This window comes from Pinus tabuliformis, chromosome 5_2 (assembly GCF_031772625.1).
Source record: "Pinus tabuliformis cultivar Carrire ecotype Pingquan chromosome 5_2, CPIR1, whole genome shotgun sequence".
Lineage (NCBI taxonomy): Eukaryota > Viridiplantae > Streptophyta > Pinopsida > Pinales > Pinaceae > Pinus > Pinus tabuliformis.
The window spans coordinates 215,395,188-215,420,451 of NC_142306.1; the positions used below are offsets into that span (position 1 = coordinate 215,395,188).

At 39.9% G+C, this 25,264-nt stretch overlaps 2 pseudogenes; both read left to right on the top strand.

Moving 5' to 3' along the window:
• The first annotated feature begins 4,215 nt into the window (after positions 1 to 4,215).
• LOC149158317 (coatomer subunit alpha-1-like) lies at positions 4,216 to 5,786 on the top strand (annotated as a pseudogene).
• A 3,408-nt stretch (positions 5,787 to 9,194) lies between these two features.
• LOC149158318 (coatomer subunit alpha-1 pseudogene) lies at positions 9,195 to 12,534 on the top strand (annotated as a pseudogene).
• The last annotated feature ends 12,730 nt before the right edge of the window (positions 12,535 to 25,264 follow it).

Sequence of the window (25,264 nt, forward strand, 5' to 3'; positions counted from 1 at the left end):
TCCCCAAGTCACTTACTAACTTCCAAAAGAGGTCAAGATCTGCTTGATTCCTCTTAGTTTCATCATCATCCATATCAGTTGCCTTGGTGAAGATCTGCTTCACTCAAGGATTTTATTTGTTCAAAACTCTTTTCCCCAAAATTAGCCTAAGGTCCCTGACCTTAGCGCCTGCTTATCACTTTCATATTAACTACTAATAGTATTGTATAACTCCCTATCAGTTTTCCCCTTTCCCTTACTAAAACGTTGTATATAAAATTCCCCTATGTAAATATCCCCTCCCTGGCAATATAGCCATATTTTTATAAAGTCCGGGAAAAAACGGTCCATCCGGGGCTGTTTTTAGCCCATCGGTGTCTTAAAAGGGATTAATCTGACACCTGGCCAGATTAATAACCTCTCCCCTAGCCCTAAAAACCCTCAAAAAACCCCCTTTTCCACCCCTAAACCAAAGTTTTGTGCACAAATACATTGACCCGCGCGCATTAAACCCATATAACCCCCATAACCCACATAAACCTAAGTTTTAAACCCACCGCACGCTATATTTAAAAGGGAATATTCTGCGCATATTCCCCGCCCTAACCAGCCGTCACCTTGTCCTTCCCGCCAGCCGTCCGATCATCCGCCCCGCAGATCGAAGGTGGGCGGGCCGTCCCATCTCCAAAACGCCCGAGCTTTAGCGTCCGAGAGATGGACGGTATTACCGCCGTACCTCCCGCCACGCGTCAGCTCCTGGGCTGTGGCGGAGCCCCCTCTGACAAAACCGCTCCCCCCCAAAGGGGGTGCGCCAGAAAACCACTTATCGCCTCCTGCCCGGTGACGTCACCGCTTATGTCACCCCCCTGCACAGTCACTGCTTACGTCACCCCCCTCTGCCCAGTCACATGTCGAGTCATCTGCCTGCGTGGCCCCTTGCCACGTGTCATGCCACGTCACCGTCCATACATGATGACGTCATGCTGATGTCATCTCACCACGTCATCATGCTAACGTCATCGTTGACGTCACCCGTCGTACAACGTCACGTCATGCTGACGTCATCATCACTTTTTGGCGCGAAGGAGCAAAAATTGCACTTCGGAGCCCCGGAATCAGTTTCTGAGGCAGTTTTTGATGAGCGATTTGCGATCGCTAGATTTTTTGGGCCAGAATGGGGAATCTTTAGGGAATATTTTCATTCTACAGCCCCCAGGAAGCCCGAAAGGCGCCGAAAGACCCATTTTTCTTCGCGAAGCTTGCCGAGAGGAGCAGAAAACAGTTTTGAAGAAAACAGAGGCCGAACAACGGCCATTAAATGATGATTAAGACCCACAGCACGTCAGAACAACGTCGGTTTATTGCCAAAGAGTATCAGAGGAATAAGATGAGCCAAAGAGTATCAGTCAAGATTTTTTAGGGGCTCGAAGCACCTGAACATTGATGAGCCCCCCCAGTAAGTCAAATCAGAAAGTGCAAGCCCATCCTTGCCCTCAAATCACAGTTAAAGCTTTAAATGCAGACAGACAACAGAGGTGCAGAAACCCATACACATTTATTGCAAAAACACTGCACTAAGCCACCAAGGACAACAAAATTCATTCAGTTTTAATGCGGCCGCCCTTAGCGTAGCCCGAGATATTTTTTGTATTTATTTCTGGATAGAATTAGGTTAAGCAATCATCTTTCTTTCAGACCTGATTAGGTCAAGTTGTAATAAAAGCAGTTATAGAGAGTTTTTCCCTATATATACCGCCCTCTACATTGTTACAAGGGTTGGTCAATTGAGAATTTCACTAGAGATTCGCTGTGTATACCTAAGTTTTTCCCACAATCAAAGATTGCTGAAAGCTTGGAGAGAAAACTGTCTGTTGTGAATGAATGTTTTTGGAGACTGAAGATGGAATTCTTGTGCTGCAGCCTGGAACAATAAGTGCCTCTTATCTCTGTTTTTTGTTTATCACTATCTAAATAGCAGGAAGAAAGAATAGCCTAGAATTAGTTTAAATACTCTCTATGCTCAATTTCTGCTATTTCTTTATGTTTTCCTCTAATTGAATTGGTTATGAATATGAATTCTTTCTGGCTCATGTTTACCCCTATTCACCTGTGTTAGCCAATTACCTAGGGATTCTTAACTGCCCCTAGGTAGTGCCCTGTTATCTTCCCTTGTTAAGCATAATTGAGAGATTCTTAACTGCCTCTCATTACTTAGCACTTCTTTCCATCCCTTAAACCCGAAACATTGTTTCATGCTCAGCTATCTTGCTCCATTTTCCCTCACTGTTATTAAGGAAAAGCGCCAGCAGTTTTTCTCTTCGACTCCACGCCCAATGGTTCGAAACCCTTAGACTATGCTCTGCCTCTCTACCTGAAACATCAATTTTCCCACCAAAAACAAAACAAAACCCTCTGAACTCAAGACCTAGCCTAAAATTCTTTCAACAAAGCTAAATCTAAAAGAGAGAGCCCTCTCTGATTGCAGGTTGGCTAGAACCTGCAGTCCAAAGTTGGTCTGTTGTTACCTCGGCCGTATCCTTTCCAGAGCTTAAGGACAACCTGAGTGATAACATACCTTATGAAGTAAAGTGTGCGGGAAAAAATATTTTTATGTAATAGCATATTCTTCCAATTCCTTTGTGAGAGGATTTCTTGTTCCATGTTGAAAAAAAAATAAATACATGTGAGGGACATTACAGTCATCATGCTCCCTAGATTTGACTAAAAAAATAATTTCTGAATTCAGGCTTCTGTGATCCATAATGAATTAAGAAAATTAAAAAAATAATTTCTGAATTTAGGCTTCTGTGATCCATAATGAATTAAGAAAATAAAAAAAATAATTTTGATTTCACTCAATATCCAACTTAACATATGAGCTTTATGCCATGTAAATCCATAACCGTATTTCAAAAAGATATAGAATGTTCCAAGTTCAAATTGTTCCTCTCAATTTGGTCTATATCCCTAATAATTACTTTTCAATTCTGATGATTTTGCATTTTCCTTCCTTTACCTTTTGAACCTCCTTCTTTAAGTTAGCTTGATTTTTTGGAATGAGGTCATTATTTATAAAGATTACTATCCCCTTAAAGCTTAGAGATTTGTTGAGTATGGAAAATTTATAGTTAGTACAACTTACTGTAACATGGATCAATATATTCTTATGCTCAAGTATCTTTCCCCACCTTCTTTCTTATATAAGTTGTTCCTATTTGTGACTTATTGTTTAGTTCTTCTTTTATTATTGTTGTCATGTGCTCATCTTTTTTCTCTTTTATACCAACAATTATAAGACTAGAAATTGCACCAAGAGGTGCAAAGGAACATCGATAAGAAGAGAGGGGAATGATTTTGTGATATCTATAATATAATTTTGATAAAAACGTTGCTCAACAAGGATGGCATGTGCCTTTTTAGTGATCTTAGAGTGAATGACCTTACATTTGTCATCAAAATGTTCATACTTCTTGTCAAAATAGAACCACCTTTTCTTTTTTCCTATCCTATTTGTAAGTGTTACATTGGGGGACACCGAGTTCAATCCATTTTATTGGGTTATCCCTTAGAAGTGGTGTGGGGTTGAGAAGAGGAAACATGTTTATTTTAAACAAAATGATTGGTCTTAGGAAGCTTAGCTTCTAGTTTAGAGACAAGCATGAAGTTATACTACAAGATAGCATAAAATAGTTTTAGTTCCTTCCTTAATATGTGAAAATAACATGTAAGTGATCCTAACTTGAAGAGTTTCTATGAATTCTCTTACCTCAAGTTTCTATGAAGAGGAACTATCAAGGCAAGTGAGGGAACTCAACCTTAAGTTCTCTTAAGAAACTAATTGACAAGCCAATCTAGAAAGTCTTCTTGCCCAAATAATAAAGGCCTCTATCTTTTCTTGATTACCCATGATGTCTCTTGTTGTAGTGACGATATCAAGACATTGTGTCATTCCCTCCACTAAACGACTGAATGAGCTTTGCAGTGAGAGCAAGGTCATTTATAAAATTCACATTAAGCAATTTCTCCCCATAAAATAGGGGAATGCCTCACAACGTTTGTTATAAATAAGAATCTTAAAGGAGAAATAATAATGCATCAATACAATACCACATAAATATGGGGCAAATGGATTGGATCATTCATGACTTTGCATGTGGGGTTTGGTCTAGGGTTTGTACTGGTTCTATATGTTGATTCAACCCCTTTTATGGTATATAGGCTAGAAGATCATTTGCAATGTCAACCAAATTCGAGTCCTAGAGTAACTAGGTAAAGGGGTTGAGATTCCATATGAAAAGGCCATGGATCCTGGCCAGTCTTCATGGTGGGGTTATTCAATTATGGCATTATTAGATGGGAATATTGATAGATTTGATGAGCATGATGGGCTGGTTAGAGGAGTACATTTTCACAAGGCTCAGCCGTGTTTGTGTCTGGAGGTCAGCCAACCAACTTGGATATTTATTGCATGTTTTGTGGTCCATGTGAACCTCTTTTTTATGTATTTCAAAGATTGAGCAGCCCTTTGAAACTGATCACCAAGGTTTAGTTTTCAGTAGTTCCATCAATTGGACAATTGATATGGGTTTCAATGGATACATTTTTATATCCTGGAATGGTGGGTCTCTAACACCTTGGTGACATGGAGAGGGTATTGAACACATTGGTGTTGTGTGATTCCCTCATGTATTTTGACAAAATTTTCATGGATCAACTAGGAGATTACCTTTACTTGCTCTGTATTGGAAACTGTCTGGAAATTACACATGTCTAGTGGCAAGTTTGTAGTGATGTCAATTAAGTTTAGCTTGGGTGGTTGGGAAGAAAATATTATCTTTCCCTGTTTGTGAGTCAATTGTTGTTTGGAGCTCTTCTTCATGGGCTATAAGGAATAGAGTCAATTGTTGTTTGGAGCTCTTCTTCATGAGCTATGAAGAATATCTCAATCTCACTACCAGATGGAGGGTGGAGTGAGAAATTACATGCAAGGAAAAAGAAGGTCGCAAGGTAATCAAACTGGTATACCTAGTAACCTTTTGAATGGGTGGGGGTTGGGCCAGATGACAAGTCCTTGGTGATTTTGGTTGGCTTAGAAATGTTTGTCATAGTGCAACCACTTAGCCAAAGGAGAGATGCAAGAAAAATTCCCACCCTCTCCCATCCAAGGAACAAAGTTGTTTTAGAATTCGTAGTTTTAGTGAAGCTTCCTAGTTGTGTAGCTTCTTATGTATACATCGTGCATGTATATTTAGGGTCTTTGATTGTAAATGATATTAACTACAAGTCATATGACATAACAATAAAAAATACAATTATGAAAAGTTGTTATAACTCCAATTTACTTGTTAATGTTATAGGGAATGACTTTAAGATCAATATATGGAACTACAATATGCACTGCGACCTATATCTGGAGAGTTAAGCTCCATAATGAGTATCCTTGGATTGTCAGTGCAAGTGACTAAAAAACAATAAATATATGGAACTAGCAGTCTTGAACTTGTATCTAACCTTATTGGTGACATTTTTTGTGTAATGTGTGCTTCTTTTCATCCTAAGGAAGATTTGGCCATTTGAAGCCCCTTGGATTAGACTGATAGTGTATGGGATATTTGTGCTCCTACGAGGAAAATCGTTTGTTGATGATATTAAGGTTAACACAAATGAACACATATATTTTTGGAGAGGGTGATGTTGTTGTCAAATATGTTTTCAAATGTCATGACCGTGGAGTGAACTGAGTTGTTGCTTTTCATCCTAGCTTGCCATTGATTGTGTCAGGAGTAGATGGTCACCAAGCAGATTGATTGGCATAAAGATTCAATTTCTTGGTGAAGTTATGTCTATTTCATTAGAGATATATTACCTCTTTTTTTTTTTAATCTTTTACTCCTCTTTCTTGAGTAGCATCTTATTTTGTATGTAATTCATTTGTGAAAATTTAGTTTGTTTTGTTCTTGGATACCAAGACCTAGCAAGTTGGATAATTTAAGAGGTCATGTGAAAATTTTGTAGATAATTCATTTGGGAAAAGTTAGTTTTGTTCTAAGAGATCAAGGTCTTAGAAGTTGAATACTTTAGGAGGGCACGTGAAAAATTTGTAGATAATTCATTTGTGAAAAGTTAGTTTGTTTTGTTCTCGGGTACCTATTGTGAAACCAACTCACAAAAAGATAGAAAAGATATATCAACGACTTAAAACTCAGCCTCTTCAAGGGGGAAACCTCCTTTATATTACACAAATGAACAATTCTTGGATGATGCAAATGATAATACCTTCTTTCTATATATAGGAGTCTAAGTGGCCCCAATATAATCAGAGCCTACATAACAATAATATTGTAGGGGAACAAAAATAATAATAGTGGGCTTCTATGGGTCACAATAATAACAATATGGGGACTACATGGGCACAACACTACACTAAGGGGGTTGCACTAATAATAATAAGGGGCTACACTAGTAGTATAGGGACCTAACATGCCCCTCTCCTTAAAAATTGTTGTGCTCAATGCTTGAGTAGTTATGGTTGCTTTTGTATAAAATTTGCATCCTCCCATGTGGAATCTTCAGCGGGTAAGTTCTTCCACTTAATGAGATACTATGAAATTGATCGATTTCGTAGTTGTTGGGTTCTTGTTTCCGTGACTTCTTCAAGTTCCAATATTATTTTTCCTTCCTCGTCAAGTTCTGACAATATTGTTTGAACTGGGAGCTTGTCACCTATAACCTTGTTTAAGCATGAAACATGGAAAACTTAGCGCACTTGGGAAGATGCAGGAAGCTCCAATTTGTATGCCATAGTACCAATCTTTTGTAAGGAACACAGTACTTTGGTGATAATTTATTATCCTTCTTAGCTTGCTTGAGGGACATTTGTTTGTATGGTTGTAGTGATAAAAATGCCCATTTTCCTATATCAAAACTTCTTTCGCTGCAATGTTGATTTGCATGTTGTTTCATTCGATTCTGTGTGAAAGTGAGGTTATCTTTTTTCTTCTTGATATGTCCTTCTATCTTGAGAGTTTAAGGAGTGGTAATTCCTGCCAATGCATTACAAGATATGGTGAAATTCATTTCTTCTTTCTCTAGCGTTGGTTCCTGGTGTATATCCTCTTCTTTTGACGTTTCTTAATCCTTTTCTTCCTCCTCTTCACAATCAATGTAAAAACATTTCTTCTCAGCACACTTATGACCTTTAGTGTATTTGATATCACAACTGTAACAAAGATCGTTTTCTCCTTTTTCGTCCAATTGTTGTGGTGTCAACCTTGTAGGTTGTGGAAGGTTAGGAGCAACAACACTTCCATCTTTATAATTGTGAGTGGTAGGTTTTCTTGTTTCCATAACTTTTCTTTCAAATTTTCTTGCCAACCTGAATGTCTTCTCCAATGAATCAAGTTCCCAAATACTAACCTCATGTTGAATGTTATCCTTTAAAGTCCCTATGAAGACATCAATCCTCTACTTCTCTTGAATATCATTTACCCTTATATTCAATTTTTGGAAGTCCTCAATTTGCTCTGCTGTTGAACCCTTTTGTTTGAGATTTACCAATTCGCTAAAGAAGGTGTTGCTCTTTCCATCCTCATAATGTGTTATCGTTTCCTCCATGAAAATTGACCAGATGACAAGTGGTTTATGAGAAAAGCCCTTTATACCATAAAAATTGATTCGGTTCTAAATATAAAGATTCAATACGTACCTTTTGTAACAGTTGCACATCATGTAGATCAAAATATTTTTCCATTTGTAGTATCCATGTTATGAGACCCTTTCCATCAAACTTCCTCGTATCGATATTTGGAATATGGTGGGTCTTCAATCCAATGTTAGATTCTATGAAATCATGATTAACATTTTTTTTCTCATCCTGAATTTCCTCTAATACCTTTTCGTCATTAGGAGGCCTTTCTTGTAGCGTCTTTGTCCCACCTTCCTTCAATCCTTCCATGTCTTTCTTCAAATCTTCCATGCCTTTCTTCAAATCTTCTTCCCTACCATAGATATTAGCTTTGATCGCACATATAAAACTATTTATCTTAGCTTTGATCGCATTCTTCAAGTCATCCATCCAATTTTGCTTACTAGGTGTTTTTATTTTCTTGATTCGAGTCATTTTTTTCTTGCTTCTAGTAGCTTTGGATCTCCAAGGTCTAAAATTGCAACATGCAGTAGCCCTCTGTGTCCTCATTCCAATGCCACCAATCTGATCGAAATTGGATTCTCCAAGAAAAAGTTATGCCCAATCTCCCAAGATGACCTGATTATGCCCAATCTCCCAAGATGACCATGTGTCACTGTTTCGACCTTCAGACCTTAAACCAATAAACAGAAAAGTACAGTCCGTCTTATTTCTGTAACATGTTACAAAATTTCAATCTCATGCTCAGAGAGAAATTTATGACAATTTTCCCAAGGTCACCTGTTTGGGATGTAATTCGTGAGCCTACAGAAACCTTAAATGTCTTGGACTATATCTTCGAAAATATAGTGTAACAAGATCTGAAATTTGGGCCCAAGCTTCACCAAAATTTCGAGTCAAATGGGTTTTAATTTTAGAGTCTGAACCTTCGTAGAAAAAAATTATAGTGAAAATTCCATGATAACATGTTTGAGATGGAATTCTGGAGCTTGCAAAAATCCTAACTTCCTCAAATCATATCTCTGAAAGTATAGCGAGACAAGATCTGAATTTGGACCCAAGCTTAAGTAAGATTTCGGTTCAAATGGGTTTTTTTCTAGCTTCTGAAACTTCATAGAGAAAAAATTTATAGCGAAAATTACACGATGACCTATTTGGAGTAGCGAAACGCTAAAATCCAAAGCTCTGATACCAAATGTTATGAAACTAGCTCACAAAAAGATAGAAAAGATAGATCAACGACTTAAAACTCAGCCTCTTCGAGGGGGCAACCTCCTTTATATTACACAAATGAACAATTCTTGGATGATACAAATGACAATACCTCCTTTCTATATATATGAGTCTAAGTGGTCCCAATATAATCAGAGCCTACATAAACAACAAAAGCAGATAACAATAGTGGGCTTCTATGGGGCACAATAATAACAACATGGGGACTACATGGGCACAACAATACAATAAGGGGGTTGCACTAATAACAATAAGGGGCTACACTAGTAGTATAGGGACCTAACAGTCTTAGCTTGGGAAGTTGTCGATTTTAACTTTTAAGAGGCATACGAACTATATGTCTCGTGTGATGTTCCATCCACACCACGACATTATTGTTAAAATTTAGAAGATAATAGTATCTAAGCTTGAGATGTATCCAAGTATTGTAGAGGTGTCCAAACATTTCATAGAGACCATGATTGCTTCTGGGTCCTTATAGCACATCTTGATATGAATCTTCTTGTTGTTGGGCATGACCATGGGATGATTGTTTTCAAGTTAGAAAGAGAAAGATATGCTTTTGTTGTTTATGAGGGTACCCTATACTACAACAATGACCATTTTCTATTGGCTCGTCAATTTTCAACTCAAAAAGACTCAACTTATACAGATAAGAAGGGTTGGATCCATGAATTGGATCAAGGATGATGATGATTGTTGTTTAGCCCCATGGAGAATGTTGTCCTGATATGTTTGGATGTTGATGGTGGCTGAAATGAACTTATTCTTGGGCCAAAGGATAGTGTTGGGACTTGGGAAAAGTGATGCAATGTAAGAAGAAAAGACAACGACTTGGAGGACCTGCTGCCTTTTCTGCTTGCAATCAATCAGCAGTCACTAACATGAGTCATAACCAAGAGATAAAAAATCGCAGAAATAAGTTGATCAAGAAGTGTAGTCGTACAGTAACTGTGGATGCAATTTTCTTTGAAGGAACATAAAACCTTATTCTTGGGCTAAAAGATAGTGTTGGGACAATAGAGTGACACAATGCAAGAAGAAAAGACAGCGACCTTGGTTTGAAACAAAGGATTGTACTTGGGGACCTCCATATTCCATTTGTTAAATACATTTAGTGAGATGACATGGAAAATGTAGCCTTGCTGAGCAAGCATGCAATCATCATTGGAAGCAAGAAGCTTGTACAATTTTCTCTGCATAAGATTATTTGTGTTAAAACTTAGGAGTGGAGCTTGGGGTGACAATTGTGCTTTGTTGTCTTCCAAACAGAGATGGTGGCCTCATTGGAACACTTGATGTTCAAGTATGTATAACGAAGGTGTTTGGGAGTTTTGTCAAATGCCTAGATGATTTGGAAATAACCGTGTCATATAGATTGATACCTGAGTATATGTTCAAGCTGGCACCAATAAAAAGGAAGTATGACAATGTTATGAGAATGATTAGGAATTGATTTGTGGACATGCAGTGATTGCTTAGCTGCATCTGAAGGGCTTCCCAGAAGCGGCTCTTCACTTTTTCAAAGATGAGAAGGCATGATTTAACTTAGCAGTGTAGAGTGAAATTATTCAAGTTGATGTTTCTTATGCAAAACAGAGAGATGTTAAGGTCATTATTATACACTTGGAACTAAGGCCCTTTGGTAAGGAAATGTTGGCATTGTTAAATATGCTTACCAAAGACTAAAGAATTTTGAAAGGTTTCATTTTATATCTTGTCATGGACAATATTGATAAGTTTTTTAAGATGTTGGGGATTACAGAAATATAAAATGATGTTATGGGTCAGTTTTATAATGCCCATATGTGAGTGAAGCAGTTCATGGGCTTACATAGATTGTTGATATGCTTGTACTTAACAGTTAGGTGGCAATCTGCCCACTCTGCAATCTGGAAAGAAACCATCACTTATTGTGCCTCCTCCATCAATTTGTAGCAATCGTGAATGGTTGCTATTGAGGGTTACTAAAGGCCTTTTTGAGGGTGGGTTGGATAATGCAAGGGTTGCAGTCCATGAAGAAGAGGATGAAGGAGTTGCAACCAATAGGGGTTAAGACATTGACACTTCTAGTGGGTTGGATAATGCAAGGGGTGCAGTCCATGAAGAAGAGGATGAAGGAGTTGTAGCCAATAGGGGTTAAGACCTTGACACTTATGGAGTTGAAAAACAAAATGGCAAGGTTGTAGTGATCAATGATAAAGAAGTGAGAGGAGACAATGACGATGAGGTAGGTTGGGATGTAGAAGATTTGAAGCTACTTGTAGATGTCTAAGTTGCAATGTTGCAGGTGAAACTCATAATATCATTAGTTAAGCCATCACCACATATGGTAGTAATTCGAATCTGGATACAAAAATCCTTCTCTTGCAGGTGAGAATGCAGCTGCTAGTAACATTAATATGGCGATGCATCTCTCAAGTCAACAACTTGGTATTAAAAAATTCACTCCATTAAAAGTTAAAACCTTTATTTTTGGATATTTACATGGGCAACCATACATACCTTCCTGCATTTGTTTCTGCACTGTGGTCTTCTTAGCAATAGAGGGAGGCTGGAGTGAGACTGCTAGCTCAAATGTTAGAGGTCCATGAGCTTTGGTATTTAAGCTTTTTTTATTAGATGAGAAACTTAGACTAGCTTACAAATCCATAACAGATGGGAAGTTTAGTGAAGCATTAAGGTTATTTCTTACCATCTTGCATGCAATTCTAGTTATTGATGTAGATTTCGTTTAGGAGGTTAAGAAGGTGAAGAAATTGATTGGAGTTGCTAAAGAATGTGTTCTAGGTCTTCAAATGGAGGTCAAGAGGAATTTAAGGATCATAGTGTCGAATAACAAGAGCTTGCAACCTATTTTACTCATTGCAACCTTCAAAAAGTCCATTTGAAGTTGGCTTTGTCGAACACCATAGGTGTTTGTTAGGGAAATTCAGTACAAATGCTAACTTGGCTTGATAACTATTAGCAAATGAGCCCACTACAAGCCATGCAACAAAGGCCCAACAAGTTCTGCAGGCATGTGGGAGGCAGTTGCAGAATGCTAAAAACACTGAATTATGACTTCAAAAATCCTTTTGTTGTTTTTGGAGCAACTTTTACACCTATATACTATGGTCAGAAGTATGTGTCATGTCCACATTGTACACCACACTTTATTCCAATCATAAAGGGAAATTTATGTGCTATATGTGAGCTTGCAGTTGTGTTTTGGGTCTTCAGATACAGTTCAAGGGAAAGGAAGTTAAGGATGATTTTGTTCCAGAAAAAGAGATTGCAGTTTATTTTAGTCATAACAACCTTAAAAAATTCCATTTGAGGTTGGCTTTGCTGAATACCATGGGTGCTTGTTATAAGGGAGGGAGATTCAGTACAACAACTAACTTTGCTTGATGACTATTGGAAAATGAACCCCTGCAAACCATTCAACAAAGGTACAACAAGTTCTACAGACATGCGGGAGGCAACTCCAGGTTGCCAAAAAACTAAATTATGATTTTGACTTCAAAAATCCTTTTGTTGGTGGTGCAACAAATTTTACACCTATATACCATGGTCACAATCAGAAGGATGTGTCCTATCCATATTGTACAACATGCTTTGTTCCAGTCATACAAGGAAATATTTGCCCTATATGTGAGCTTTCCATTGTGGGTTCCAATGCTTTTGTGATCTGAATTGGGATAGATTAGTAATGTTGTGCTAATTCCCCTCATCACAATTAAAAAAATGTGCTTGAGGTTTGACTCCAAAATAGTAAGTAAAAGCATGAGTTTTATGTGTTTTTACTTAAGTTAGTTTCATGAAGAAAACTTAAAACATGAAACCAAAACACTAAATGAAAGCATGCATCAAACAGTAATACACCAACCATTGATAAAGGAGTTCACGCCTCCTGGGCTACATCTCCTTGGATCAGCTCTAAAGGCATGACCCCTTCTCATTATGCTCAAAATTCTTCAATGGTAAAGAGTACATAAGTGTGCTGACAAAAAGAGTGGCTAGTTTCCCCTTCAAGGAAACATTATTCTGCAAATAAATCTCACTCTAAACACATGAACACCTACAGTTAGTCATGAAACAATCAACAAGCTAAGGGCTCTCAAATCAAGACCCCATACTCCAACTTCCAAGAGCATAAACAATACTACAATCCACTTGAAGTACTTAAACAAGTCTCTTTCTCCAAACACATATAGAGCAAAGAATAAATAAAGCTACAACACTACTATAATGGCTGCTTTAGAAAGTACATGGAGGCTGGAAGACCCCTGCAAGGTCATCTCCACCTTCATACTCCTCCATAAACTGAATCAACACTCTGGTTGACCAGGGCACCCATAGGATTCACTTTACAAAAAGCATATCCAGAATTTCTCCTTTGCTCCTGAGTTCAGAATGTCCAAAGATGGCAATCTAGCCTCTTTTGCCATCCCATTTGGTCAAAAATTGCCTTAGTTATGACTTCTGTCAGTGTTTCCACAAGTTTCTCCTCCAAATATGACTTACTGCCAGCTAAATTCATTATCCACAACTAAAACTGGCAGTTCCACCGAAATCCGCGTTTCGCCATCATTCCCTCCTATCTCGCGGTTAAGGGCCGAGTGGTCACATGCGAAGTGGTGGTCTAGCAGAAAAGGCTATGGTTCCGCAGCCCTATCAGATATCGCAATTGACGAAGTTCATCGGCTTACAGATCCTTACATCAGGTGCTTTGCAGGCCCACTAGGATTATTAAATACAACATATAACATATCGCATCCGGGAACCCCATCGCAATCGCAATCAATGCTTAAACCTTCAGCATATCAACCCAAATTGAGTTTTGTGATAACATAGACCCGACAGGATTATAAATCTTAATGCATAAAACATCGAATTCGACAGTCCTATTGCAATCGGTACTTTCCCTTGGCGGATATCAAAGTCCATATAGTGCGATAGTAGTGGACCTACCGGGGTTATAAAATACAACGTATAACAATATCGGGTCTGGAATTTCCTCATCACAAATCATAATCAGCGTTATCGACAGTGACATATATATATCGGCGAGTACCGGGTACGATATGTGATTGCGATATATCGCATCGCAACCCTAAGTGTGTCGGGGGCCAATTCTTAACATTATGCAATATGTGATTGCGATCACATTGCATCACAACTTACTTGCACCTGGGGCCGATTATTTAACGCCGACCCGTCTTTTGCTCCGATATGTGATATGCAGGGGAAAATGGCAACCTGCCACTTGGCACCTCCTCATTCTCTGAAGGGCTTTGCCATGTCATCTAATCTTGCCATGCCATCAATTCAACCCTAAACTTTGACTTGTCTAACTTCCACATACAAGCTCGGATTTGAGTATTGTTCGCACCGTTTGATTCAGAATGACAAGCTCTTCGATTTGAAGCTAAGATTATCAAGATTCTGGCACTTTGAATATTTGGCAAATTTTGAGCTCCTAATCACTCTTCCCCACTGAAAAAATTTTGGTCTCCAAAAGAATTAAATAATCTGCAACTGTTTTGTACTTTGTCTGCACCGTAAGTGTCCTACAGGTCATCCTTTCTCATCCTTTGCCTTTGTTCTTCAGAGCCATAAGCGATGAGCTGACACCTGTCCATGTCACTATGGCCATCCACAACAACATCCTTCCCAAGAAGATTCCAAGAATATGAGCACCTTGAAATTGCTTATCTACAAAATACTTATCAAGGATAATATCCTAAAAGACTTTTGCCAAATGAACCCAAACAAGCTTCACATAGTGAATACTTGTATAACTTGAGTGCTACACACATTTGGAACATACTAAATGTGCTACAACTACTCATCAACAATATTAAAATGCTTTTTCAAACTACAAGTAGAAACGATTTTTACAAAATGGAATAAACTTGACTCCCAAATTTCTCCATTCAAATCGACTATCAACAAGCCAAACTAGCATTGTAATGCTTAAAAAAAACATTGTTGCATATAAGTGATTTATTTATGAACATCATTTTTACAAATTACCCAACTATGGGGATATGCAACTAGTGCAAAACATAAATTTACAAACTTCAATTGGGCAAATAGTCCGTCCATTGATTACCCAACAAGGTGAATGAACCCTCTATTTGAACTTTCTCTTCTTGTGAAGCTACTTTAGGGATGGTCGCATCTTGCGCCACTTTTTCTTTTGTCACTTCCTCTTCTGGTGCTTGCATGATTTGCTTGCCCTTACCAGGATGAAGTTGTGGAAACAATTTCCAACACTTCTCGACCCAATGTCCACTGATATTGCAGTGAGTACAGAAGTTCTTTTGAGCTCCTCTCAGCTCACTTGCCTTTATCCTTGGATGAGATTTTCTCCTTTCGGTCTCAATTCTAGTAGACATAAACATCTTCTTGATGATTACTTTCCTTTTATCACACTTATCTACACAATGGTTAGATGAAAGGCAAAAGGTGTTGTTGACGATGCTAGACCCAATTAGGCCTCAAACCGTTTGGTGTAGGAGTCCCAGCAGTGGGTCATACGGTAATGCCTTGATCGTGGTTTCGCACAAAGTCAAGTAAGATGTCTTTTTTGGTAGCAAGGGTGTAACAGTTGCAGTAAGCCAAGGAAGGTGCATGAGCAGTTCTAACACATAGAGGGTGAGGTGAGTGCACCCCTTGGAAACCTATGTTAGCACGGAGTTAAGAAGGGAACACACGAGCAAAGAGGCATCACAACATGAAGGCAAGTTAGTTAGAAATCCAAAGTGATGGTTAAACCAACAACACATTTCAGAAAGATACATACATACTTATACAGAATAGTCCATACATGCATGCGTAAGCAAATAGATACATATATCATTTAGACTAAACAAGATAGCTGGAATACAATATGACATATGCATGAAACGTGATGGCTCTGTTTTATTAAGAAGTGTAAGTTCCAATCATACAATACATCCATGTCCAACCACTAGTTTTGACAGCAGAACGTTACAGCCATAACCGCTTGCTCCTCCAAAGAGATATACTAGCTCTACATAGTGGAGAACCCAAGGCGTGTTACAATATTGTCCAAGCTCTCTCTAAGATAGTCTTATCAGAAGCATGGCTGACCAAAAGCCTATACAATGAGTTATGAGGGACTATTTATAGCAAAGGGTGGGGTGGCCCTTGACATTCCCCTTTGTGACAGTTCATCTACCCTCATGACTCTTCATCTACTCTATGAATGTTACATCCAACTATTGACACTTGAACTTACACTTGACAAGACGTTACATTACAATGCACATGTACCCATGTGAGACAAAATGGCTTGAGCAAGCCATGCAAGACATCACTATGACTTGGACAACTGTTGGAAGACCAGCTCTTTGACATCCTCACGGTGGTCGACAATAGCGAACTTATGCCAAGATCGGTAGCCTGTGATGGTGTCCGTGTACTCTAAGGTGACATCTTTATGGAACCCTACTCTTGCCTCCATAACATCCGAGTACACTACTCGGGCTCCTCTGTCCAACTCGTCTAATAGCATGCACATCATTGTCTTGAGTGCGGTCGGACCAGCAACATACTTGTGCATGGTGTCTACATTGATTGACAAGTCTGGGTTGGTGGCTATGCATACCAACTCGTCAAATTACGAGTCAAGCTCTAGTCGGACCTGTGCTTTTGTCTTACCCTGAGTGAGTGTACCAATAGATGGGATCGCATGTGCACGCACAACAACATCCATATTCTTGAATACACGTGCATGGGAAGCCTGTAGACTAGTGATGAGCTGCAGGAGCTCTTCATAGTTCCAGATATGACTCCGGATGCGTGCCTTCAGCTCGACCACTCTGGGCTTCATCATCTTAGGCAAGTTAAGTGGGGTTCCTTTGTATCTCATCATCCATGTTTGCATGTAATTAACAATAAGATGCACGTTCGACAAGATATGTGCTCCTCTAGCACATCGCTGCTGCCATCCGTTGAGATTGACGACTACCTTATGCACAATACCAAACTTGGAATACAACTCCTGCATGACTATGTCAAGGGACAACACTTCATCCAATATTGCCTTCTTCAATTCTGCGCAGGTGGATGCTCTAACCAATTCTCCTCCCTACTTGGTCATTTGTAGCTTCTTAGCCATTCACTCATTCTCAGCTATCAGGAAGCAAACGCTCGAGCTAGTGGTTTCGGCATATGCTCTGGTAGCATCGGCCAATGCTGCAGGATGTCTGCACATGTCAAACATGATCACTCATTCCTCGAACTGTGCAGGAGATGTATGATCATCCGGAGTCGACATTCAATGAGATTGCACAACTCTATGTTGAGACTCATCAAATGAGATTTTGTGCATCTCCTCATACGGATTGTCTCCAAGGATTTCGGTGTCTCCTTGGTCACTTGGGACTTGCTCCTCTTCTGGACATGGTGAAGCTAGTGGATTGATCTCTTGGTGATGAGGCATGAGGTCGATGTCTTTCTCTAACTCCTGTTGCTCCATATCTGTATCCATATGTTCAAGTGCTTGATCTATCTCCTCAGTAAAGTCCTACTCTTGCGATTTTTCACTTTGTCTGCCTGATGCCAGCTGTTCTGATGAGTCCACTACTTGTACTGGTGTATTTTCATCTGTTTGTACAATTTGCACCCCTTTCTATACTTGTTCATGTTGCGCTTCCTTCTCCTGTCTGCGCAACTCCTGTTCCTGCCAGAGTTGCTCCTTCAACTAACGCAACTCCTTCTTTATTTCCTCCATTCTTTGTTTCTCTCTCTACCTTTGCGCGTTTCTCTTGTCGTGTTGTTGCCTCTTCGCCTCTATGGCTAAAGCTACTTTCTGCACAAGTGGGTCTGCTCGGAAATTGCAGCTTTGCTCTTCCTCCATGCGGTCGGCAATCTTCCTCTTGCCCTTGTCGCACACTGGTATGTTCACCTCTCTTACTGCTGCTGCTTCTGGTGCTCTCTGAGATGCTGCTTCATGTTGGTTTGCTATCCATTCCACAATGAGGTTGACCGGTTCATCGAGTCTAGAGGAGTTGTAACAATATCTCCATGGGTCTTCCTTTGCCTAATTACATGCCATGTGGATCCAGTTGAACTGTACTCTTGCGTAGTAATATTTCACAAGACAATGTGGGTCATACGGATTGTAACTTCGGAGGTCGAATGGATACTTCTTCATCTACTCTGCTTCGAAATATGCATGCTTGAAACTCCATATCTCGTATAACCTGATCCACAACAGAAGAGCGGGCCAAGGTGCCTTCTTCTTCCAGTGCAGCCTAGCTATTAATCCTCCCAAGATGTGATATGATACTTCCTGCATGATGAGCTTGTCCAAGGCAAACTTCGGTAGAACACGCGGAAGCTTCTCCGCGCTATACATTTGTATGAAGGTGTCGGATGGTGAGGCATATAAATAAGCTATGTCGATTAGTGCCTCCATTGCTACCTTCGACATGCAAGGTGGATCCTATTCAAATATCATCTTGTAAATCAGGGTGACAAAATGATCGGACAACCTGTGTGATAACTCCTCTGAAGTTGCATTCGGACAACATCTTACAATAAGTGTTCATAGTAGTGTCCATGCCCACTTCAAGCTCAAAAACTCCTGACGGACACAGATTACATCCAAGATGCAAGAGGACATGTAGTTTTCTGCTTGCATACCTTTGGGCAGTTGTCGAGGCCTTGTTACCTGTTCCTTCAGCTGATGAGCTAACATGTCAGGCCATTTGCATGCTTTACCCTCTCTAGCCAGTTTGTCCAACACGATCACCCAACTCCGTGGGAAGGTTTCTATGCTTTCTTGGCCAAAAAATCGACATGCAAAGATGACCAAGTATTGATGCGCCTTCCACAGTTTCTTCATCTTGTAGACCTAGTTGGGTGTCATCCTGAATTTGGCCGACTCCTTTACCTAGTTCTTTAAAATGTCTCTAGAGTTGGCGTTGCTGCTGGGTATGCTGAAGGGATTCTCCATATGATCATGGCTTCAACATCTAATACATCTCATCATAATCCTATGCCTTTAAGGTAACAATCTCCATCCCGCTGACATTGCTCAATGTCATCATCTCAGGATCAATGTGTGAGATGATCCAATGTATCATGTCTGCGCATGGGACTATGGGATATCTGCATGCAATCTGGTACAAACCGAACTTGTTGATGTTCACATAGACATGACGATCTTTGAGGTCTTCCCAGATGTGCCTGCGTATGCATCATTGACATCTTGCCATTTCAACTTGATGTCCTTATCTACAATCAACTTGGTATCTTCATAGATCGGTAGACTTGCAGACACTCGCTCAACTATTGCTCCAGTTGCACTTCTGTCAGTGTCCTTTGATCCCGCTCCCTTGGAGGCCATTAATCCTAAATTGCTAAGAGGCAGATGAACACCTGCTAGATCTGGAGACAAAGCGACATGCATGGAAAAGAATTTGTCAGCAAAAACCAAAGCAAATTTGAGGAACGATATGCAAGATACCTAGGGATTAACTGGCAATGATTGTACAATATTTTCTAGGAGGCTAGGAGACTGGCTGCCAAAACTACGCAAAAGGTAGTCTGGGTTTTCTGGGGAGGCTGGCTGGATGCACGAATTGCATAATGCGCAATCCAAGTTGGCTTGCTAGCTGCTGGAACTGTGAAATGCATAATTTTAGATGGCGGTGGTTGCAGGGCCAGTGACTACATTGCACAATTTTCTGGGCCAACAGTCACTATCCCTCATAATTGCGCAATGCAAGACTAGAGGATGATCACTGGGCAAAAATGTACGTTTCCAGAGGGGAAGATAGAGCCTTCCTTCTCAGGATTGCACAATGATGTCGTGGTGAGGTGGAGTCCGGGCCAAGGCTGCCTAGACCCGCCGATGGGCAAATGAAAGAAAATTGAATGTGAATGCATAGCGATACTCAGTGTAAGCAGGAGTGAATGATTGTGCATGCAAATAGTGAATGAAAGATTCAGAAAATGGAACAACATGCATGTGGGTGAAGCGGGTCGCTGAATCGATGACTGTTTCGTGCAAAACAATTTCATGCATGCGACAACAATGAGATGCTAACGAAAACTGAAACGGTGCTAGTACAAGCTAGTATGCATGTAAACGACAGGAAGTGTTCATGGAAATGTTGGACACAGATTGTCATTGATGTCAATATGGCAATATTAAAGAGGAGGAGACAGGGCCACAAGAGGAGCAGATGGAGATGAGAGGAGCAGACAGAGCCAAAGAAGAGGAGCAGACAGAGCCACCAGAGGAGCAGATGGAGACGAGAGGAGCAGACAGAGCCAAAGAAGAGGAGCACACAGAGTTATCAGGAGCCATCAGAGGAGAAAACCCATATATATATGCATGCATTTAAACACTATCGGGAGCGGCCAATACACTATCGGAGGCCAAAACTCACGTATACATGCCTTTACACAATCGGAGGCGGAAAGCGGACTTGAAACCGTATACACGGGAGTGTTGAGTTGTATCCGGTCCGGCACACAATATCGCATCGGGACTTCGGGAGGGAAGTCATACAGTGTTAAGCGGCCCCTTTGCGATCGCCGATAGCGATTATCGCATCGGGAATTCGGAGAGGAGGTAATACAATGTAAGCGACCTTGTGCGACTTGCGATCATCGATAGCGATTATCGCATCGGACCTAACCCTGTGCGACTTGCGATCGCCGATAGTGATATCGCATCGGATCTCCGCCAAGGGAAACCCCTGATTGCGATAAGATTGCGGACCTGACGGGCATATAAATCATGGTTAATACCATATCGCATCTGGTTCATCAGAGCAGTGGAGTATCGGACCATTGGCCATCGGCGATATCATGGGGTTGATGTATAAAGGACCCTTGGAAGCCTTGCGACTGCTGATTGCGATTTCACTACGGACCTGACATAGGTATAGATATGGGTGCAATGATCCTTGAAGTCCACCCTTTAGCATGTTCACCTGTTTTTTGCTCATATTTCCTGTGTAATTGAATATTTGTCTTGCGTGACATTTGGAGGCAAAAATACACTAAGGGATGCTTAGGATGGTTCAAGAAGCCTGAATGATAGCTTAGAAGGCTAGAATCAAGCCGATTACAATTGCGATAGGATGTGGCATGTTCGTTAAATGAAACAGTCTCGGTGGATGCCTGTTATCATTGAAAAAACGGGCCTATGTTATAGTTTTAACACACAGTGATCGTAAAGCCAAGAAGTTGAATGGAAAGCCAGCACAGAGGAAGCCACAGTGACCAAGGAGGGAAGCTGAAAGATCAAGCGAGTTAGAGGAAATGACAACGACCGAGGAGGAAGCCAAAGAGGTGGTGGAAAGCAGAAATGAAGAGTCAAAGGCGTCTGAAATACATAAAAACATAAAAACAAAGTGAGATGGTGATTGATGGATATATAATCAGTGAGAGAGGAAGCCGAAGAACCGACAAGAGGAAGGAGAGGCCAGAGAAGCAAGAGAACATGAGAAGAGCAAAAGCTCAGCAGGCTTGTGAGTAGAGAACAATAGTAGAACAATTTATATTAGGTTTGGGTTGGAGCCCAAGAGGTTGGGGCCTCAGAATTGAACAGGACTAAAGTCATTAGGGGTAGGTGCTCCTAAGTGTAGAACCACTGCTAAAAAGAGTTGGTGCTCTGGAGGTTGGAGCCTCACTGAAGTCCAAGTTGGAGCTTGGAAACCATTCACAATCAGATATATACTTACATTGTATTTATTTCATTGCACTGTCTTGAGTTTTAATAAAAGCATTAATTCCAGATGTTGATTTTTGTGTTCTGTGTATACATATACATATCTATATATGCTTTTGGCAATCACTAGAACAATTAAAAAAATAAGAAATACTGATTCACCCCCCCATTAGTATTTCCAACAATTGGTATCAGAGCCAAGTTTCTTGATACTATCCTAACAGCTTGAAGAAGGATCTGTAGCCATGATGAGAAATCACGAAGCATCAGGAAGACCACCTTTGTTCGATGGCACTAACTTTGGTTTCTGGAAGAAAAGAATGACCTACTACTTAATGTCCCTTGGACTTGAAGTCTGGCATTTTGTTCAAAATGAATACAAAACGATTACCACTCTTCCAACAGACCGAGATGAGAGGAAAGCCTACATCACAAATGCAAAGGCCATGAACTCCATCACTAGTGGAATCACTGATTCCAAGTTTACAAAAATCATGCACTGTACATCTGCCAAAGAAATGTGGGAGAAGCTAGTTGGCTTGTACGATGGAGACTCAAAATTAAAAAAGGCAAAGCTTCAAACTCACAGAAGACAATTTGAAAGTTTGAGGATGGAAGATGAAGAAGATATTGTAGCATACCTCCTTCGAGTAGCTAAAGTGGTAAATTCCCTGAAAGGATTGGACAAAAAAATTGAAGAAAGTACCATTGTTCAAAAGGTATTAAGGTCTCTTCCAGACAGATTTGACTCCAAAATAAGCGTTATAGAAGAAGCAAAGGATCTAGATGCCCTCAAAATGGATGAACTCCATGGAATTCTCACTGCCTATGAAAACGAGGAAATAAGAAGGAGAGAAGATCTCTTGGAAGCAAAGCTTAAAGAAAAAGAAGAGACTTGTGAAGAACACGAGGCCGAAATAGTGTCTCTGAGAAAGGAGTTGGAGCAAATTAAAAAGTGCTGTAAAATCTCTCAAATACTTGAGACTATTTTGAAAAATCAAAAACCTCAACATGACAAGTCTGGAATAGGTTTCAAAGGAGAATCCTCAAGCACTAAGAATAGTGTGAAAAGCTATGCCGATGCACTTTCCTACAATCCAAAAGATGAAAGAATATGTTATCAAAAGTGCATCCCAAATCCCAAGAATGAAGAGAGAGTTACTCCAAAGAAGAATGTGGAGTTGAATCATGGACACTATAGCAAATGAAAACCTATACTCCACCAAGGGCCTATCGCAAATCCAAAGAACGAGGAAGGAGTAATTCCCAGGAAGGAAATCGACTCAAACCGTGGTTGCTTCAACAAGTACAAAACCATCTTTCTTGGACACTGCTTTCACTGTAGAAACTTCGGTCATTAAGCCAGACATTGTATGGCTTGCAGAAGTGAAAAGACAATGCTAAAGGACCGAATAATCAACTCATATGCCCCCAAAAGGCAGGGACAAATCAAAACCTTCAATTCACTTGATCAATTGACCAAATTTGATCTGATTTGCTCTTTCTGCTACAATAATGGACACTATGAACAAGACTGCCCACTCAAAGGAAGAAAGACGAGTAGCAAGAACTCCAACATGGATAAATGCGGCCTGGCTCTATATGCTCAAAATAATGGAAACCATTGGTTTGTGGATAGTGGGTGCTCTAGACACATGATAGGAGACAGAAGGAAGTTTGTCTCACTGAGCAAAAAGGAAGGGAATGTGTCCTTTGGAAGCGGATCTAGCAAAATTGCAGGAAAAGGAACAGTTACTTTGATCAATGGAAAAGGAAAAGTTCAAGATGCTCTGCTGGTTGACAAACTCAAACAAAACCTCTTGATTGTCAGTCAAATCTGTGATCAAGGAAATAAGGTTGTTTTCAACACCAAAGACTATGAAATAAGGAACTCTGCCTCGGGAAAATTGTGGAAAAAGGGGTGAGAACATCAGACAACATTTACATTCTAAATAAGATTCAAGAAAATAAATGCTACTTGAGTCAGATAGATGAGATTTGGCTGTGGCACAAGCGACTTGGACATACAAGCTTCGAAAATCTGACCAATATCAACAAGGTCAAAGCTGTACAAGACATCCCAAGGCTGTTCAAACCAAATCAAGCAGTGTGTGGTCCATGTCAACATGGACCACACTGTACATCTAAGCCCTTGGAGATCATCCATGCCGATGTGCGTGGGCCAACTAGAAATCAAGCACTCCAAGGAGAAAGGCACTTTGTGTTATTTGTTGATGATTATACTAGAATGATGTGGATATACTTCATAAAGTATAAATCTAAAACTTTTGAGTGTTTTAAGAATCTAAAAGCCGTTGTAGAAAATGAAAAAGATTCAAAAATTAAGTGTCTCAGAACAGACAGAGGAGGAGAATTCACATCAAACGAGTTTAGTGAGTTGTGTAATATTCATGGAATTAAAAGAGAATTCTCAGCTGCCATAACACCTCAGCAAAATGGGGTAGTTGAAAGAAGAAACAAAATAGTCCAAGAAATGGCAAGAACTATGCTATTAGCATGCAGACTTACATCCTAGATTCTGGAGAGAAGCAGTAGGGACAACTGTCTATACACTAAATCGAACTCAATTAAGACCAAATTGTGAAAAAACTCCTTATGAGCTATGGAACGGAAGACTTGCTTTGGTAAAGTATTTCAAGATCTTTGGAAGGAAGTGCTTCATAAAAATAAATGATGGTTCACCAGGAAAGTTTGATTCTCGGGTTGATGAAGGGATATTTCTTGGATACTCTACACGGAGCAAGGCTTACAAGTGCTACAATTATCGACTGAAGAAAATAGTGGAAAGCATTGATGTAAAGGTTGATGAAGATCTTCCAGAAAAGGAAATTGAAGAACATGAAGATGACTGTCTCATTGTAGAAGAAGAACCTAAAGAAGAAGAATAAGAAGAAGAGGAAAGAGAACCACCTAATACCCCTTCAAAGATGAAGTATGTCCAAAGAAATCATCCAAAAGAACATATCATTGGCAATAGAGATGAAGGTGTGCAGACTCGAAGAAGGATAACAACCACACCCGAGAGAAAAGTCATTGTCCTCCTATCTATGATAGAACCAGAAACATTTGCAGAAGCAAGTAAGGATCCTCATTGGGTAAAAGCTATGGAAGAAGAAATGTCCCAAATTGAGAAGAACAAGACACGGGAGTTGGTACCTCGTCCAAAGGACAAAAACATAATAGGAACTAAATGGGTGTTCAAAAATAAAATGAATGAGGAAGGACAAGTTATCAGAAACAAGGCAAGACTTGTCCACAAAGGCTATTCACAAATTGAAGGAATTGACTTTGAAGAGACATTTGCACCAGTGGCCCATATGGAAGCTATTAGGATGTTCTTGGTGTTTTCTTGCTCAAAAGGATTCAAAATCTATCAAATCGACGTGAAATCAACATTTCTAAATGGGGAACTCAAGGAGGAAGTCTACATGGAGCAGCTAGAAGGTTTTGATCTAATAGCAGGAAAGGACTTAGTTTGTAAGTTGAAAAAGGCTTTATATGGGTTGAAACAAGCTCCTAGAGCTTGGTATGCAAGACTGGATCACTATCTACAACAACAAGGCTTCAAAAAGGGAGTGGCTGGAAGTAATCTATACATAAAGACAAATCAAGGTAAGTTACTAGCGGCTCTTGTTTATGTCGATGATCTAATTGGTTCTAGTAATAATGATGAAATGAGC